This window comes from Primulina huaijiensis, chromosome 1 (assembly GCF_012295235.1).
Source record: "Primulina huaijiensis isolate GDHJ02 chromosome 1, ASM1229523v2, whole genome shotgun sequence".
Lineage (NCBI taxonomy): Eukaryota > Viridiplantae > Streptophyta > Magnoliopsida > Lamiales > Gesneriaceae > Primulina > Primulina huaijiensis.
In genome coordinates this window covers 17,162,782-17,176,737 of record NC_133306.1, presented here as the reverse complement: position 1 = coordinate 17,176,737, position 13,956 = coordinate 17,162,782, and positions in this window count along the sequence as shown.

Genomic DNA, 13,956 nt, shown 5'->3' with positions numbered 1-13,956 from the left:
ACTATCGGTCTTTTTGCCTTATCCTATTCCTTGGCTCTTTTGAAAATACTGTTGTTTTCGCTGTTGCCTGTCTCTGTCAATGTCTTGCTCATCCTGTTCTACCATAAGTGCTCTCTCCACTATCTCCCCGTATGTAACAACTTTCAACATTCGTACATCTCTTATGATTTCAGAGCCAAGTTCCCGCATGAAGTGTTCGCCCTTACTTGTGTCATCTTGTGCAATATACGGTACATATTGGACTCCAGCCTCAAATTGTTGTATGTATTCTGTCATTGACATGGTTCTTTGCTTCAGGTTAAGGAAATCGCTGGCTTTCTTGGCTCGTACATCTTTACTGAAATATTTGTTGTAAAACACAATTTTTGAAAGTTTCCCATGTCAATGGTATCGCAGGTATTGCCACCCTTGCACTCTCCCACCATATTCGTGCATGTTTTGTTAACAAAAAGATGGCACAAGTTACTTTGTCAGCATAATCCATATGAAGGTAGGAGAAGATGAACTCCAATGATTTAATCCATTCCTCTGCTACTGCCGGATCGGTGCTTCCCATGAATTCAGGAGTATTCAGACGTCGAAAACGATCATACACATCTATTTGAATAGGACCTTGTCTGGGTAGAATGGCTTGTGCTTGTGCCTGCTCATGTGTAGTCCGTTGCATCTCCAGTAATTGCTGTATCTGCTCCCCATGGACTTTCGCTTGTTGTTGGAGCAGCTGAGCAAAATCATCTATAGGTCGTGGTGCACTGCCCTCACCTTCGACCGCTGGGGCTTTGCCCTTAGATGACTCTCCTTCATGTACCTTACGTTTAGGTGGCATCGTCGCTTATCTTAACCTACATATAGATCACATAGACACATAACTTAGCATAAACTATGGGATACAAAGATACTTACTTGCCGAGTTCTCCATGTGGATGAAGTGCAGTGTCTTCCCTGTCGAAGAACCGTGGGCTCTGATACCAATTAAAATGTCACACCCTTACTCTATACTTAGCATAATTACCATAATCAAAATAGGGTTTGACTGATATAACTGTAGTATGAAGCAAATCAAACAAGAGGCATCACTTTGACCGTTTATAAAAATTTTGGCATGATGTCCCTACATTCTTGTAAAAACCAAAAACTCAACTCAAGCATCAACATCAACACATATATATAATCGTATTCTTACATACAAACATATTATGTATCATCATACACATAGACATAAACATTGTAAAACATGTTTCAAACCCTGACATATTTTCGTACAATACATATGCGGAAGCTATACAATAAGAAGTCCCGGTTCTTGTCGAGGTAAGGCACGTCACAAGCATCCATTGGCGAACCGGCATCCTACGTCTCTCCACTACCTGATCCTGTAATACATGAGCTACGTGAGTTTATAAAACTCAATAAGTTGGCACTTGTACGTATCAATATGCGTAGAAGGAGTATACATATCAAGTCGTGATCAACAATGAATCATTAAACCATGTCATATCATAAAATATAATCATGTTCATTTTGTACTTGAGCCTCATTTGTTGACCTGTACTACCGTGATTGCTTTATTATATAGATACTACTGTGTTGGACGTCAGGGAGCAACCTTTGGCAACCCCACGCCCCATGAACATATATTGACCAATAGGTTTCCACCCATGATGTCAACAAGCTCTATATCAGGTAAAAATCAATCCTTTTCTTTTCATGTTCCTGTTCATGTTCATAACATAGCACCCATCATCAATATTCATGAGTTTCTTACATATTTAATACATAACAATGGTATATGGTGCTATATTTTCATCAATAAGATACTAACAATGTACATATAGCAATAATCAATGTAAATTATTTGAAATCATAATATTACCCATGTATTACTTCAAGAACATGCCAACTTACTGTCCTAGCGTACGAATACTTGTTTGAGACGATGATTCTCGCTCCTATACTGTCAAATAGATCAATAAACTCATCACTATGTACATACTAGGTGAAAATCACTCCTCTACAAGTAGACAAACTAAAAGAGAAAGAAAACTTACACGCTTATGAAGTTCTTGTGATGGAGAACTAAGTTTCAACTTCAAAATGATGAAAAAGAGGAAGAAGAAAGCATTTGGAGGAAGATTCTTATGTTTTCTCTCGAGCTTATGCTGAAGAAGAAGCTGTGGAATGGTTGGAATGCTTAGAAAATTCGAAACTTATCTTCTTGTATACAGGACGGCGCTCGGGCTGTCATAAATTACCGCTCGAGCGTGGAACTTTCTGTCCGAAACCAAAAATCCAGAACCAGTGGCGCTCAGGCGGTCATTTATTACCGCTCGGGCGCCGCTCTGCGCACAGTCACCTCAAAGATCGCTCCAGAAACGGCTCTTTCGTTCATAATATGAAAAAGTGGTAAACATGAAAGTTGTAGCCCTATGTCTTGGATTGAATCTCCAATTGTTTTCAGGTCATTTGGAGGTTGAGTAAAACGTTATGCCCATTCTCCTAACATGTGTCAGTAAAGGAATGACGGTATATATGACACACTTTGGGGCACTTTTGGCTTGTCTTCCACAATGATTTGGACAAAATCCAAAATATGAAAGTTGTAGCATTATATCGTAGCTTTCTAATGGTTATGACTTCATTCAATTTGGATTCGTATTCAAATCATTATGCTAAAACCCCTACAAACTATCATATTTTCATCTCATTTTTTACCTACTTCATAACACTACTTCTACCTACACATCTTACTATAACTATTTAGACATATTTTCATTCTCAATACACCATGAACAATATAAAAGTCATGTTCAATCTCAATATTGATACCTCAATCAATATGTAAAACATAATGAGCTAAATAACTATCTATAATGACATAAACGTATTACTAATCATTTGTACGAGTAACCGGGCATTACATTAATATTCTACTTCTTGTCATCACCTACATATCATTGTACAGATGAATTCCATATCCAGCATCAAATGTCTGCTTATTCGTTTGCTTAAAAAGTACTAGAAAAAAATATTTTTTTTAAAACACACTCATAAAATTTCGGCCACCACATACACATATATATAAAATATTTCTGCACCATTTTGAAATAAAACCAACCAACTAGTACTTTAAATTTTAAGGAAAAAGTCAAACTGTCAAACCAACTAACATTTTACCAAACCTAAAAAGCAATAAAGTTGAAAAGTGTAGCACATACTAAACCTCTCAAAATCTCGCAAAAGCATAAGTAAAAATAGTAGTAAAATTTGTAACGTAAAACATAAACATTAAATGCAGAAAAGTGAAGTGCTGGTCCTCGGGTTATGTGCACCTCCAGTTCAGTCCGATTAGGCATCCAAGCCTCCCTCATCATTATTATCATACTCACCTGCATCATACACACCTAGTGAGTCTAAAGACTCAACACGTTATATCCTTGATAACAAATAATACATAATACAGATCACATGCAACAGTGAAAAATACTTGTATTTAAAATATCATTTTCATAAACAAGTAAATCCACAAACTTTTTGTGTTATCATTTACATATTCATATTCATGTTCATATACGTGTTTGTTGAATTCAGATCGTTGATTGTGACATTCATATACGTGTTGGGCGATGGATCCATCTGCATGTAACCACAGTACTGGGTGGCGGGGACACCAGCAATATTCTCACCAGACAACTGGGCCTTGGCCCTACGTATTAACATATCATCATATACATATACATATCCGTATCCAAGGAAATACGATCGTCAGGCTCTCACTGGGACCATAACCCTCACGATATCTCCAACATATCATCGTGTTAGTCACAATCCTTTCACCTCCTTCAACATGTTATCATCACTTAACAAAAATCATGCATATACGTATCGTTTTTATTTTTGAAACCAAGCATTCAACATATCTTTTAAATGTCCAATAACTAATCCATAAAAATCCCGGAACATTTAAAAATCATGATTTATCATATAAAAATTTATAAACATCCATAATCATTGAAATAATCATATTTAGCATATAAAATAGCATTTAGGATAATGCCATGACGTTTACTAATTTTCAGCTGTAAGAACGTTTTAGCCCTGGACGTAAAATTTTACGTTTTTGACGTTTTCTTAATTTCTTTGACTCTAACATGTCCAAAATAATTATTTAAGCCTAAATTAAAATTCTCATGATTTTATTTAGCTTAAAAACTAGGCATTTTAATTAATTCATAATTAATCATTTTGAAGGCGTTTTAATTCCGAAAAATCCCAAACTTTAACATAAAATTCCTAAATTCAAAATTTAGTCTTTTTATATTATTTTAGCCCTCTTGAACCATGACTCGACACCCGTGAGCCATGTTTCGATTATTTTAGCTTTGAAAAACCCTAACTTGACCTATTTGTTTCGACCCCTAGCCATGTCTCGATTTCCTCAAGTTACCCTCGAGCCATGTTGAACCAAACCCTGACCAACACCCTAAGGCACCCTAATGGACCCTAGGAACCCACGAACTAGCCCCCAGCCACCAAACCGAAGCCAGCCAACTCCAAGTGCTGCAGCCGAGAAGCATCCCACCTTGCTTGGACTCTACGTTTTTGCATCTAGGACCCTAGCCATCAACCCAGCCCCTAAACAAGCCTGTTTTGCACCCTCTTAGGTCCCTAGTGTGACACCCTAGCCCAAATCGTAACCCCTGGCTGAACCGCAACGTCGCCTGCGCGTTGCTGCACCAAGGCGTGCAGCAGCAACCCTCTCGGGCTAGGACTCCTTCCCGAGCCCTGTACTCGAGTCTTAGCGTGGTTAGGACTCCAACCTCGACCCATAAACACCGTTAGCCAAGCCCTGGTCCAACCGAACCCAAACCTAGCCACCTATACATTAAAACCGAGACAACATGATCGTATGACAGAAGTCGCACCAACTTGTTTTCTTTTTTTTTTTTTGTTTTACAGCGTGAGTGGTGTGTGTCTAGGGCCTTATAACTTGTGTAAAATCGTCCCTTACCGATCCCTAGTCATGGCAGCCCCTTAACAATACAAAAATCATGCTTTTTGGATCATACCGATGCTTTCAATACCATGCTTATGAACAAAAACGAAAATAATTAACTTGTTACTTGATTTTCAAACAAATCATGAATAAAAACATAATATGGTGTGTAGATGTTTGAAAGGGAAGGATTATGGGTGCCTTTGCGTTTTAAACGCACGATTATTCGTTGCGATTTGCGAAGACTTAGACGTATGAGACCTTGGCTTGAAACCCTTGGAAATTTTCGGCTTTTTCCTCAAAAAATTTGTGTGTGAGTGCCGTGAGTTTTGATGTGTTTTTCAGAAAAGGTGAGGCGTGAGTTTTGGTTTGGAGAGTGTAGGGTTTGAGGGGTTTTTTTTACATACAACATATATCAATTATTTTACTAATCAAGGCTTAGGCCTATTAAGCTAACAAATAAGGCCCATTAGTCTTAATTAGGATTTAATTAAAATATTAAAATAGTTTTGTTAAAAATAAGTTTGTGCATTTATTAGCCGGGTTGCCAAAAAGTTCGTATTTTTGTTGAAAAACCATCACTGATAGAATTTACGTCCCGGCGTATAAAATCACCTCAAAACCCCTTATTTTCAAAAATAAGAAAAACCGTCAACCATATTTTAAATAATTAAAAATAATTATTTAATGAAATTATTTTACGTTTTTCGGCCCTCGGTCTCCGTTCTTCGATCGCATCTTGAATAATCCTTAAAAATACAGTTTTATGCATCGTGATAATTAAATCCTATTTAACATCTAATCATGCATGTCATATAATCAATTAAAAAATTAAGTCAATTAATTACTTATTTTTCATATTTGTTAGATTTTGCATGTCGTTGGGTTACGTCGTCTTAATTTTGGATCTTAAAATTCCTCCCTCCCTTAAATAAATTTCGTCCTCGAAATTAAAACTTACCGAATAGTTCTGGATAGCGATTCTTCATGTTTCTCTCGGTTTCCCAAGTGGCTTCTTCTTCCGTGTCATTCAGCCACTTGACCTTGACCATTGGAATGACTTTGTTTCGGAGTCTCCTTTCTTGCCTTGCAAGGATTTGGACAGATCTTTCTTCGTATGTCATATTTGGAGTCAATTGTAGAGGTTCATAATTTAGCACATGTGACGGGTTTGACATGTACTTCCGCAGCATCGAAATATGGAACACATTGTGAACTCCTGATAGCATTGGTGGCAACTCCACTCTATAAGCTAGTGTCTCAATCCTCTCTAAAATCTAGAATGGACCCATAAATCTTGGGCTAAGTTTGCCTTTCTTGCCAAAACGCATAACATCTTTCATAGGTGCTATCTTCACAAAAACATGGTCGCCCACTGCAAACTCTAAGCCCCTTCGTCTTTTGTCATCATAACTTTTCTGTCGACTTTGTGCAGTTTTCATTCTCTCACGGATTTTGACTATAAGCTCGGTAGCCTCTTCAATCACATCTGTACCAATCTCTCTTCTTTCCCAAACCCTGTCCCAATGAATAGGAGATCTACATTTTCTTCCATAAAGTCCCTCAAAAGGAGTCGTCCCGATAGATGATTGGAAACTATTATTGTAGGTGAACTCCACTAAAGGTATTTTCGGTTCTCAACTGTCTTGGAAGTCTATAACACAAGCTCGCAGTAGATCTTCTAGAATTCGTATAACTCTCTCAGACTGACCATCGGTTTGAGGATGAAAAGTTGTACTGAATAATAACTTGGTCCCCATCGTTGCATGAAGACTCTTCCAAAAAGATGACGTAAATCTCGAATCTCTGTCAGAAACAATAGATACATGAATCCCATGCAGACGAACTATCTCTCGAATATATAAGTCAGCGTACTGAACCATGGTAAAAGTCGTCTTAATAGGTAGAAAATGCGCCGATTTCGTAAGACGATCAACTATCACCCATATAGCATTGAATCCCTTAATAGTCTTTGGTAATCCCACAACAAAGTTCATAGTGATGCTTTCCCATTTCCACTCGGGGATGGGAAGTGGCTTAAGTTTTCCCGCTGGTCTTTGATGCTCGGCTTTAAGTTGTTGACATGTCAAATACTATAATACAAACTTCAGAATGTCTCTTTTCATGCATGGCCACCAATATAACAACTACAAATATTTGTACATTTTCGTGCTACCCGGGTGAATGGAATAAGGTGAGTCATGATCTTCCTTCATAATAAGATCTTTGAAAGAATCGTTACTAGGAACCCATAACCAATCTCGATAACAAACTATACCATCCACCTCTGAATATAATTTCCGTCCCTTGGCTTCATCTCTGGCTCTCCACTTTTGCAATTGCTCATCGGTAGACTGTCCATCACGAATTCTGTTTCTGAAATTCGACTGTACTGATAATGTGGCAAGATTAGGGGCCTCGCCCCTAGCATAGACTGTAAGCTCAAACCACTGTATCTCGGACTGCAACGGTCTTTGAAATGATAATTGAGTGATAACTGCTGTTTTTCTACTCAGGGCGTCTGCCACAACATTAGTTTTCCCCGGATGATAGCTAATCTCATAGTCTTAGTCCTTTACTATCTCAAGCCATCTGCGTTGTCTCATATTCAATTCCTTTTGGGTGAAGAAGTATTTCAGACTTTTATGATCGGTGAATATTTTGCACTTCTCCCCATAAAGGTAGTGTCTCCAAATTTTCAATGCAAAAACTACTTCTGCAAGCTCAAGATCATGTGTAGGGTAGTTTTTCTCGTGAATTTTCAACTGTCTCGACGCATGTGCTATAACTCGGTCATTTTGCATCAGAACTGCGCCCAAACAAAGTTTAGAAGCGTCGGTATATAGAATATACTCCCCTTGCTCTGATGTCATAGATAACACTTGTGTTGATATCAAGGCTTGCTTCAACTTGTCAAAACTGTCTTGACACTCGGATCCTCAAATAAAATTTGCATTCTTCTTAGTAAAAGATGTCAATGGTACTGCAATGGATGAGAATCCCTTAATGAATTTGCGATAATAGCCAGCTAGTCCCAAGAAACTGCGAATCTCGATAACACTCTTCGGTACTGGCTACTCTTTCACTACCTCAACTTTGCTTGGATCAACTTCCACGACATCCCTAGAAATGATGTGGCCTAAGAAAGCCACTCTATCAAGCCAAAACTTGCACTTGCTGAACTTTGCATATAGCTTTCTGTCTTGCAGTACTTGCAGTGTTGTCCTCAAATGACGGTTATGCTCCTCTCTGCTCTTGGAATAGATCAATATATCATCAATGAAGACTATAATAAACTGATCTAGATACGGCTGAAATACGCGATTCATGAGATCCATGAAGATCGCTGGCGCATTAGTCAGACCGAATGGCATGACCATAAACTCGTACTGCCCATATCTAGTACGAAATGCCATCTTGTGAACATCCGACTCTTTCACTTTCAACTGATGGTACCCAGATCGAAGATCAATCTTAGAGAATACCGATGCGCCTTGCAACTGATCAAATAAATCTTCAATTCTTGGCAGTGGATACTTATTTTTGATAGTGATCATGTTGAGCTCTCGATAATCGATGCATAGACGCATACTAGCTCTTTCTTTTTTACAAATAATACCGGTGCGCCCCATGGAGAAAAACTAGGGCGAATGAAATCCTTGTCTAGCAATTCCTGGATTTGATCTTTTAATTCTTTCATTTCGGTGGGTGCTAGACGATAAGGTGCTTTAGATATAGGAACAGTGCCCGGCATCAGATCAATAGAATTCCACCTCACGATCAGGTGGAATGCCAGAAACGTCTTCAAGAAAGACGCTGGGAAAATCTCTAACAATATCAACATCTTCTAATTTCTTACTGGTAAAAGCATGTGCTGTAGTGACACACGCTAGAAAAGCTTGGCATCCGTGTTTAATAAGCTTCCTCGCCTATAGACAAGAGATAACATGCGGCATTTGCTTGTTTCTCGCCGCCTCAAAAACAAAAGATTTACTACTAGGCGGTCAAATAGACACTGATCTCTGATGAAAATCAATCGAAGCTCCATTCGTTGATAACCAATACATCCCAAGTATAATATCAAATTCAGGCATAGGAAGCACAATAAGATATGCCCGAACTACATCTCTGATTAAACGAAGCTCCAGATTCTTGACAATTTTAGACGTGAGCATTTGATCACCGGAAGGAATAGAAACTTTGAAACCCAAACCTATATCTTGAGGAATAATATTCAATCTTTTGAGAAAGGTTTCAGATATGAATGAATGTGCAGCTCCGGAATCTAGCAAAGCATAGGTGGCTACTCCTTGAATGATAATTCTCCCTGCGGTAAAAACGTCTTTTAAATCTTTTCATGATGAAGCTTAAGGATTTACTATCATTAATTTCCCAAAGGCTAGGTGAAGATTTCGTGTTGAACTTAAGCATTTCTTGAAAATTTTCATTTTAGTCCTTCAATTTTTCGAAACTCGCATTCTTGTCCCCATTTTTTCCCGAATATTTTCAATTTAACCCTTATTTTATTTCGAAAATTTTGATTTTATTCGAGAATAAAATTTTTGATCTTTTAAGAATTCAGAAATTGGACTTAGGTCCCTTATCTTGCGAATTATTGCATTTAGGTCCCTTAAATTTTGAAATTTCCCATTTGACCCCTTATAAATTCGGAACCCTCAAAAGATCCCTTAATTATGATTCCCTTTTATTTTTGGCCCCAAGCTTTTTATTTGGAATTATTTCATCCTTTACATAAATTAAGGCACCAAATTAAATATCGTTCTAGGGTTTTCTAAATTCGTAACTTAAATCCAACTACGGTAGAACATGCAACCTAAATTCCACTAGGTTAGATCTTGTTCCCAATTCAATTCTGATAACCAATTTAACATTTCATGCAAATAAAAGCAATATAAAAATGTTAAATGACTAGGTCACCCGTGGTAAGTGTAGTGTCTGCCTCCTCCTCAGCTTCCTCGGCATTCATCACATATGCTCTTCCAACAGTAGGCGCTTTGTTCTCCGGGCAATCAGCAGCCTTATGCCCTTCTTCCTTGCAAATGAAGCATTTATAGGATCCCCACATGCACTTGCCAAAATGAAAATGATTGCACTCCTTGCAAGATTGTTTATCCGCAGGCTTTGGTGCTCCAGGATTTTGCGGCTTTTGTGGTGCTTGCTTCTTAACTTGAACTTGGGGCTTTTCAGGCCCTTGAAGACTAGGACGACCCGTATATGGCCTTTTATTTTGTTGATTATTGTTCTGATGTTGTTGCCTCTTGCGATGTAACTCAAACTTGATGTTCTTCAAGGATTTCTCAGACTGGAATGCATAAGTAACTGCAGTAGCATAATCCAAAGGACGCATCATCATAACATTATTCCGTATAGTAGGTCATAAGCTGTCCATAAAGTGTCTAAGCTTTTCTTCTGCGTCCCTGGCAATAAGGGGTACAAAGTGACAACCCCTATCGAATTTCTTCACAAACTCTGCAACAGTAGCCTCTCCCTGACGGAGAGTCATAAATTCCCGTTTTAATCGGCTTCTAACATCAGCAGTAAAATATTTTTCATAGAACCTGGTTTTGAAATGATCCCAAGTGAGTGTAGCAAGATTAACGCCCTGCTCGGCTCCTTCCAACCATAATGAAGCATCCTCTCTAAACAGATAAGTAGTACACCTCACACGGTCAGCATCTCCCATATCCAGGTAGCGGAAGTGTACCTCAAGTGAACGAATCCAACTCTCAGGAGCAAAGGGATCTGTAGTACCAAAAAATTCCTTCGGCCCTATCCTCCGGAACTGATCATATATATCATGATGTGGCCTAGGTGCCTGCTGCATTTGTTGTAACTGCTGCTGTTGTAACTGTTGCTACTGTAACTGTTGCTCAAAGAGACGAGTCATTCCTTCTAATGCCCGAGTAGCAGCATCCCCTGGAGGAGGTGGTGTTGGTGCATTCCCTTGATGATTCACGCTGTTCTCGGCTTGATTCTCATTAACAGGGGCACGTCTAGGAGGAATTTTATCTGAATGTTTTTCAAATTCTAACGTAACCAACATGCATTTAAATCTAAAAATTCTAATCATGTGACATATCTTAATTCATTTTAGCAATTTAAGCATGCAAAGCATAAATACTCAAAAAGCTAGTAAACATGTAACGTAAACATATTATTCATGGAATTATGCAGGTAACATCATATTGAATCATATAAAGCATGTAAAACTTACAAATTGAGGCTTGATGACTGATCTTTCTGGCGCTAATGGTGGCACAACCTTTTACAGGACCTTTGCTCTGATACCTCTTAACTGAAACGTCTGCTTATTCGTTTGCTTAAAAAGTACTAGAATTTTTTTTTAAAACACCCTCATAAAATTTCGGCCACCACATACACATATACATAAAAAAATTTCTGCACCATTTTGAAATAAAACCAACCAACTAGTACTTTAAATTTTAAGAAAAAAGTCGAACTGTCAAACCAACTAACATTTTACCAAACCTAAAAAGCAATAAAGTTGAAAAGTGTAGCCCATACTAAACCTCTCAAAATCTCTCAAAAGCATAAGTAAAAATAGTAGTAAAATCTTTATCGTAAAACATAAACATTAAATGCGAAAAAGTGAAGCGCTGGTCTTCGGGTTATGTGCACTTCCAGTCCAGTCCGATTAGGCATCCAATCCTCCCTCAACATTATTATCATACTCAACTACATCATACACACTTAGTGAGTCTAAAGACTCAACACGTCATATCCTTGATAACAAGTAATACATAATACAGATCACATGCAACAGTGAAAAATACTAGTGTTTAAAATGCCATTTTTATAAAGATGTAAATCCACAAACTTTTCGTGTTATCATATACATATTCATATTCATGTTCATATACGTGTTTGTTGAATTCAGATCGTTGATTTTGACTTTCGTATACGTGTTGGGCGATGGATCCATCTACATGTAACCACAGTACTAGGCGGCGAGAACACCAGCAACAATCTCACCGGTCAACTGGGCCTTGGCCTGACGTATTAACATATCATCATATACATATACAAATCCGTATCCAAGGAAATACGATCGTTGAGCTCCCACTAGGACCATAACCCTCACGATATCTCCAACATATCATCGTGTTAGTCACAATCCTTTCACATCCTTCAACATGTTATCATCACTTAACAAAAATCATGCATATACGTATCGTTTTTATTTTTGAAACCAAGCATGCAACATATCTTTCAAATGTCCAATAACTAATTTATAAAAATCCCGGAACATTTAAAAATCATGATTTATCATATAAAAATTCATAGACATCCATAATCATTGAAATAATCATATTTAGCATATAAAATAGCATTTAGGATACTTCCATGACGTTTATTAATTTTCAGTTATAAAAAGACCGTTTTACCCCTGGACGTATAATTTTACGTTTTTGAAGTTTTCTTAATTTTTTTGACTCTAACATGTCCCAAATAATTATTTAAGCATAAATTAAAATTCCCATAATTTTATTTAGCTTAAAAATTAGGCTTTTTAATTAATTCGTAATTAATCGTTTTGAAGGCGTTTTAATTCCGAAAAATCTTAAACTTTAACATAAAATTCATAAATTCAAAATTTAGTCTTTTTATATTATTTTAGCCCTCTTGAACCATGACTCAACCCCCGTGAGCCGTGTTTCGATTATTTTAGCTTTGAAAAACCTTAACTTGACCTATTTGTTTAGACCCCTAGCCTTGTCTCGATTTCCTCAAGCCAACCTCGAGCCACGTTGAACCAAACCCTGACCAACACCCTTAGGCACCCTACTGGACCCTAGGAACCCACGTACTAGCCCCCAGCCACAGAACCGAAGCCAGCCAACTCCAAGTGATGTAGCCGAGAAGCATCCCACCTTGCTTGGACTCTACGTTTTTGCATCTAGGACCCTAGCCATTGACCCAGCCCCTGAACCAGCCTGTTTTGCACCCTCTTAGGACCCTAGTGTGACACCATAGCCCAGCTCGTAACCCCTGGCTGAACCGCAACATCGCCTGTGCGCTACTGCACCAAGGCGTGCAACAGCAACTCCTTCCCGAGCCCTGTACTCGAGCCCTAGCGTGGCTAGGACTCCAACCTCGACCCATACACAACCTTAGCCAAGCCTTGGTCCAACCGAACCAAAGCCTAGCCACCTATGCACTAAAACCGAGCCAACATGATCGTATGACAGAAGTCGCACAAGCTTGTTTTCTTTTTTTTGTTTTACAGCGTGAGTGGTGTGTGTCTAGGGCCTTATAACTTGTGTAAAATCGTCCCTTACCAATCCCTAGTCATGGCAACCCTTTAACAATACAAAAATCATGCTTTTTGGATCATACCCATGCTTTAAATACCATGCTTGTGAAAAAAAACGAAAATAATTAACTTGTTACTTGATTTTCATACAAAGCATGCATAAAAACATAATATGGTGTGTAGATGTTTGAAAGGAAAGAATTATGCGTGCCTTTGCATTTTAAACGCACGATTATTCGTTGCGATTTGCGAAGAATTAGACGTAGGAGACCTTGGCTTGAAACCCTTGGAAATTTTCGGCTTTTTCCTCAAAAAATTTGTGTGTGAGTGCCGTGAGTTTTGATGTGTTTTTCAGAAAAGGTTAGGCGTTAGTTTTGGTGTGGAGAGTGTAGGGTTTGAGGGGTTTTTTTTACATACAACATATATCAATTAATTTACTAATCAAGGCTTAGGCCTATTAAGCTAACAAATTAGGCCCATTAGTCTTAATTAAGATTTAATTAAAATATTAAAATAGTTTTGTTAAAAATAAGTTTGTGCATTTATTAGCCGGGTTGCCAAAAAGTTCATATTTTTGTTGAAAAACCAACACTGATAAAATGTACGTCCCGGCGTATAAAATTACCTCAAAACCCCTTATTTTTAAAAAAAACATCTAATCATGCAT